We start from the raw sequence: 7,550 nt of genomic DNA on the forward strand, positions 1-7,550 counted from the left end.
ATTCTTTTGCTTGATGTTTGTTTTTCTTGGATTTGAGTTTGATAATATTGAATACTTTGATTTCTATTAGATTTTGATATAGAATGATGATCAATGCAATTTCTAGTTATTTGTTCTTCAATTTCACCATGATTAGTGAGTAGATTAGTTGCTAGGGAAAGGGGGAAGCATGTTTGATTAATGGAAATGCTAGTTGATGCTCTTTGATTGGTTGATTTGTTGCAATTAAATTGGTTGACATAGTTTTGCATGAGATTGATTAGATTAGGATTGATCACCCTATAAGATTAATCTAGATTGCATTGCAACTTATAATGACATGACCAATTGATTTAAAGGTTGCTCTAATTGATTGAGTTTTCTTATGATCCTTCTTGGTTTGCCTTTCATAGTGACCACTAGATTGGCCTATAGGAGATAGTATTTGAACTCTCTTGATTGCTACTATTGTTTGTCCATTGCAATACTTGAATTAATTGATTGAGCTTTAATCTAGCATTTTCATTGATTTTGCATGTGGAACCCATATCCCTAATGTTTAGACCTTTGATTATTTGTTGAAATTGATCTAGTTCATTTTAGTACCAACCAATATCTCATTTTAGACTCCGAGGTAGCTTGACTTAGACTTAGTTTTCATCATTGCATTCCCTTGGGACCGACCCTTAACTTACCCTATATTCATATAAGGTTGGTTAGGTGTTTACAAATTTAGTTTGGCTTGGGGAAAGGGTTGAAAACGACATGCATTTTCCTCTTGTCATCATGCTAATTGGATAGGATGGCAATCAATTGAATAATGCGAGGGAAAGTAGTAATTGCAATCAAAAGCACTTGAAAAGCTATTTCCTAGGCGTTAAACTAGTGGTCTCTACGAATGACTATCTTAGGAATATCACGAGTCAAGTTCAATCGATAAGAGTAGCTTCCAAATCAATGTGTCGTATCAATGAAAACTTTAATGCAATCTAGCTTGATAATTAAGGTTGATCACTCCTCAAAGACATCAAACACATGCACAATTTCTACCAACCAATTTAATCACAATATCAAATCAACCAAAATCCCCCAATTTGCAATGAATTATCACTGATACATGCTTCACAAAATCCCTAGCAAGCAATCTACTCACTACACATTGTAAAATTGAATAGCAAAACTAAAAAAATCACCAATTTCATCATCAACATTGTATTCAAATTATCAAAAATCAAATCAAACATTCAACTAGAAATTCAACCAAATATCAAGAATCAAACACTAAAATTGCATTAAAGAGTAAAGAATTCTTACAAAACTTTGATCAAAATCAAAGGTGATGAAGATTAGAAGTAGCAACTGTCAAATCACCAAGTTTCTCTTTCTAGAATCTAAGAACCAAAGTTTTCCCAATTTTTGAGCTTTTCTCTCTCTAAAAGTCTATTCTATTCAATTTCTAATCAAATTCTACTCTAATTCTCTCTCTAAAAAGGGAGGAAAACTAAAAATAGTAAAACTAACAAAAGAGAAGTTAGTTAGACCTCCAAAAAGAACTCGTACAGGCGCGCCCTCTCCTCAAAATGCGCGGCTGCGGAGAAATGGGTACGAAACGGGGGAAATAGAGCTGCGCGCCCGCGCCACGCACGTGCGCGCCTACGTCCCTGCTCTATGCTTCTGCGCCTGCTTCGTGCGCAGTCGCGCCTGGGAGCAGGGCAGCCTCTCTCGTGCGTCCATCGATGCCTCCGTGCACTCCTCTTGATGAACATTGGGGGTGGCAGATTCCAAAGGCTCCCATGGTGGGTTTAACACCATTTTTGATGCCCACGCAGCTTGAAAGCGCGACCTAGAAGGCTTGTACCTTACACCCCTTAACACTTGAGCTTCAAAGGGAGAGACCGCCTTGCATCTTGAGCCTTAAAAATCCCGAGAAAAATCCATAGAGATCCTCGGACATTACCTTTCTCCTGAACTCAAAGAAAAGCAAACAAATAAAAGAGAAAAGGCGAAATAAATTATGAAATGCAAGAAAACGGGAAAAACAACTAAGAAAAGCACAAACTAAAGAAAAGACATATAAAACTAAAGAAAAAAATAGGATAAAAGAGCTATAAAAGCGATTAAAAATCATCCTACAAGAGGCTAAATGAGTGCCATAAATGACGCTCATTAAATTCCCCCAAGCTACACTTTTGCTCGTCCTCGAGCAAAACAAAAGCAAGTAGGAATAGGATGAAAAACTTATTGAATGTACAGTAAAACTCACTTTTGTAGGAATCATAGTTGTTTTTAGCTACAACAACCCCTTTAAACCCCAAAGTCACCAATGAGGACGAGTGAGCTCTTGTAAGGGTATCCAAAGAGTTTGACCCATAACTCTAAAGGTAAAAATGAGGCAAATCATTAAAAGGAATGTAAAATAAAAAAGGAAGAAGTAAAACACAAAGCTTTTGAAATGGAATTTTACAAATGATCGAATGCAAGTGAATAAATGAATTTCTATACAATAAGGGTATGCACGTTCCAAGATATCCAAGGTTGATTGAAACATAAGATTTGCTAAGCATAGAGAACTAATGAGACACAATTCACCTTCATCCCAAACAATCTTACCGCGTTCCCGCTACTAGTTTCAAATCCACCTTTGGTGAGCATCTCAATGAGTCCTCGAAGGAACCAGAAAAGAAGAAATAGGGCTACTCTACATCTTGCCTATGCACATCGCTCCATAGGCTTGACTCACATTTCCCTCCACCGACTTGTGACTCAACCAAAAGGTCTTGAAAAGGGTTGTAATGCAAGGGCAAAAATGGTGAAGGTAGGCTAAAATTTAAAATTTGGTGGTATACCTAAATTGTGAAGCAAAGATTGGCCAAATCTAAACACCAAAACCAAGTAATCATCAAACAAAAACACAAACACCCCCAATCTTATTCAAAGCCATAATCACAAACATATATACAAAAGCGTAAGAACGCTTCCCCCCAAGCTTAAACTTAGCATTGTCCCCAATGCTCAAGATAGGAAGAAAAAGGCTTACGTCAAAATACTTTTATACTTTTTCAATTTTCTCATTTTTTTTTGTCCATAGCATTTGAAATTGCTTTGTATTTTCTCATTTTTCATACAATTCACTTTATTGCATTGTCCTTGCCTCTTTTAACTATGGACGAATTTTTTAACTTTAGATTTGCCTTTATTCACAAGATATTTACAACACAAACTTGCCTACATTATAAGAGCTAAATAATCAATCATATGCACCAAATACTCCGACAATAAAGACCAAATGCGTCACAAAAACCAAAAATGGAAACAAGAATGAAACAAAAGGCTCAAAAACTAAAGATATGGCTTGAAAAGAAAGGTATATGGCTCAAATGGTTAGCAAGAAGGAAAATGTAAACCCAAAACAAAGAAAAGAAAACTATCCTAGAAAAGTAAAAATCACTACCCTGAAAAGATGCCTTTGTCCTTCCTAAATGGCTCGGTCGCAATTTCAGAAGATGAGAGACAAATTCTAGATAATGCCCCAAAATATTTTTTTTAAAGAAAATTGAAAGCAATAGAAAAAGTAAGAGAAGGAACAGAAAAGGAATAGAGAAAGAAAGGCGAAAAGATGCATGCAAGACATGTAAAACCCAATCAACATACAAGTAGTCATTTGACAACATCGCCAATGATCCCAAACACCCTATGGTGTTACAAAGCAAGCATCCTCGAACGTTCAACTCATCCTAGACTAATCCTAATCTAAGAAAATAAGAAAGAAAAAGGGAAGAGAAGAAATAGAAAGATCTCATCGGGTAGTCCACGCAATGCTAATATAGAGAAACAAGGGGAAGCATAAACCTTCACGATGCTCCAAGAAGCAAAATCAAGAATTATACGCCATGTGAGAAATAAAAAAACTATATACAAAGAAAATTGTCAGTAACTTCCACGCGAAAGCAAAATATAACTAAGCTAAATCAGAAATGATCATAGAACCAGAGATACAGAATGAAGGGCAGAAAAGATACTCATCAAACAAGAAAATCAATCAACATTAGTGAAACAACCATCAATAGCAAACCAATATCGCAACATCATCATCAGATAGAAGCTCAAACTCATAGCCGCAGTGAACCACTAAAGCAAAGGGGAAACCAATGAAACACACCCAATCATAAAAAATACTCCCCTAAGCTTATAATGAGCTACCCCCCCCCCCAGCTAAAATCCTAGCAACAAGTAGGCATAAAAAACAATATCAATGTAAAACTAGCAAATAAGGGGGGTAGCTAACATGGTATCACTCGGCGCTGTGGTAAGGGGTAGAATGGGTACTCCCCTCACCGACCTCGGAAAAGACTCGGCTAACAACATTATCCACCTCCATTGGCCCCTTACCTCTCAACCTACTTTCTCTCCGTGCCTTATCCATAGAAAAATAGTGGGACCAATCATCTAGAGTCAGATCACATGAAATCCCCCATCTACCAAAGGTCTCGAGATTAGGGAAGGGGTTAGGGTTAGCCAGGTCATAGGCAAAGTTACAACCCCCGGGCCTCTTGTAGTCATAAGTGGCCGAGGAGGTCCCTCGAATAACTTTGGGGGGCACATGAGGCCTCTCTCAATAAGGATAGCACAAAGATGGCCTTTGGTCCGGATCATAAGGGAGCCATTGAGGTACGGGTCCTTGTTAGACCGGGAGGTAGGGATAGTTCAAATATGGCTCAATCTCTCCTCTCCTAACATGCAAGTCATAAATTTGCCTAGCATGATAATCATAACCAAGCACAAAATCATTTCCCAAAGGAGAAGTATTCAACACATTAGGTATGGAATCAATTTTAGCATGCAAACTAGGCAAATAAAATTGATAAGTAGAAGAAGAAGAAGAAGAAAAGATCATAGGAGTACCTCCCCGAGATACCGGGGGCAAATCAAGAGAGAGAGTATGAACGGAAACATGCGGATTGATGCAAAGGTTGGGCGGAGGAGTCCTTTTGAGTGATGGGTCAATAGGCCACTTGTTAAGCGGCCAAAGGAGAGAGGTGTCTAAACACCGAGTGGTAGCCGCCGGATGTGGGATCGGGCACCAACTGTTTGTTCTTGAAACTTTCCAAATATACATATCCTCCTATGAAGTCCGCTCCAAGAATTTTTTATTGATCAAAGCATAAATGTTGAGGATATAGGACGGAGACTTCTCTCGGCGGTCTCGGATGGGCTCAAGAGACAAGATCATTTTCTCATACTTCTTGTTTAGAGGAAGAGCGATGATGGTGATCAATCTTCCCAATTAAACGCTCCTGGAGAGAAAGACATCGTCACGAATATCTATAAAACGATCTAGCAAGTGAATCCAAAAGTCAATGACCTCGACATCCCCAAATGGTTGATCCGCCTACCATAACCAACTTAACTCCTTCTTAGAAATGGCACCGTGGGACTCCATTGAGAAGAAAGCATAGGTAAGCAACCTATTGAAATACCTCAAAGCTGGATGAATAATTGAAGCTGCTTTAGAATATTGAGGTCGATAAGTTCCTTCCATCGATATACGTCTCTACCACTGACCCTCGTTATACCCATGATCACGTTGTAAGTCCTCGAAGCCTGGGTAGATGTAATCGGTTTCTTCCAATGGTGTTGGGAACTTGAATATTTCATTGAGGTAATAAAGCGGAATAGAATGGTCATTATTGAACATTTGGAATGTTAGGGTGCGAGCAAGTTCACCACCTTCTTCCTCCTCATGCACTTCGAGAGAAGAAAGGAATTCAAAGGTAAGACAGGCATATGTTGGTGCATTGAGACCTATGAAGTCCTCCAATCCCAAGTTTCGAGCCAACCGCCTTACATCATCATCGATCCCTAACTTCAAGTTGTTGATGGATCATAGAATCTCGTTGAAAGGATCTTTCGGGAAGAGAGACGAATGAAGTTCTCCTAATGTTCATGCTTGGTGAACTCTTTGCCGTATGTCTCACTCACATTGGAAGGAGGTGGCACATCCTCTCGAGAAGTAGAGTCGCGAGCCCTTTTGGAACGGCGGAGCGGTGCAATCTACAACACAAACAAGCCAAAGCAAAGTTCAAAATCATGAAAGGAATGGTGCTCACAGATAGTGCATAACAAAAGTTAATGAATCCAACAACCAACATTGAAAATGGAATGAGTAAGTTAACACACAACTAGTATGGAAGCACATTCAATCAACAACATAATCAAGGATTCATGAACCATCAAGAATTAACACTGAGTAGCGACATTCCACACTAGCATCCATGATCATCTTCAAGGAAAATGACCAACAATGGTGGTATCAAAATTGTAGTTCAATCAAGCAAAACCATGGCAACATAAGTTCATATATGCATCAATAATCATCATCAATACCAAATTAGGGGTCATGAGATAAGTAAAGTAGTAACACCATTAGAGGATACACCAAGACATTCAAATCTATCATGACAATTCAAGGTGAGAAATTTGTCATGAAAATAAAGAGAAATAGAAAATTCATACCTTGAATGAGTGGGAAAATTTAAATTAAATGGAGCAAAGTGCACAACTACTAGCTTTCAAACACAAATTGCAAGTTTCAAAACCCCAATCAATAATATGCAAATTCCCAACTTTGGAGAGAGAAAATCAATTGAAAAGCATAAAATTGGGAATTTAGAGTGATTATCAACTAATTAAAATGAACAATGATGATTCTATGATGAAATGTAGTAGCAAAAATAGTGAAATTGCTTGAGCACAACACCGCAGCAGGCATTGCGCGCCCACACACCGCGCAGGCCGCATGCGCGCCCGCGCAGGGCCTGTGTGCGGCCGCGCATTTGAGGGTTGTGCTTGCTCCGGACTTCTTTGTGCGCATATTGTTGCGCTCAACATATTATGCTCATGATGAACACGAACTATGACAGTTTCTAAACCCCTTGATGGTGGGTTCAACATCCAAATTTCATGAACCCACCATATTGAACCCATCAAAACTCAATTTTTACTCATGATTTGTAATAAGAACATAAACACTTCATCTTCAAAATTTGATACCAAGATTGTTGGAAATCTAACTTCCATCATATCAAACTACCTAAAATCGCAACAAAGAAAGAAAATTGGTTATACCATAAGCATAAAAGAAGAAGAATAAAATCAAAGGAAAATGAAAAGAAGGTTAGAATCGGGTTACCTCCCGAGAAGCGCTTGTTTAACGTCTTTAGCTTGACGTTTTCCACCCTTTCTCAAGGTGGATCATAAAGAGTCATCTTATGAATGAGGCCGACAAAAACACCATTGTAATAGCACTTGATTCTATGGCCATTGATCTTGAAACATCTTAAGGAATTCAAAGGAGCGATATCAACAACGCCATTAGAGAAAACTTCTTGAACTATGAAAGGACCGCTCCAACGAGACATAAGCTTTTCGGGAAATAACCTCATTCTTGAATTATAGAGGAGCACCTTGTCACAAACATTGAACTCTTTCTTCTCAATAAGCTTGTAACTTTCTTCCTTAGAACGGGATGTATATATACTAGCACAATCATAAGCATCCAAGCGAAGCTCTTC

This window comes from Chenopodium album, chromosome 13 (genome assembly GCF_948465745.1).
Source record: "Chenopodium album chromosome 13, dcCheAlbu1.1, whole genome shotgun sequence".
Classification (NCBI taxonomy): domain Eukaryota; kingdom Viridiplantae; phylum Streptophyta; class Magnoliopsida; order Caryophyllales; family Amaranthaceae; genus Chenopodium; species Chenopodium album.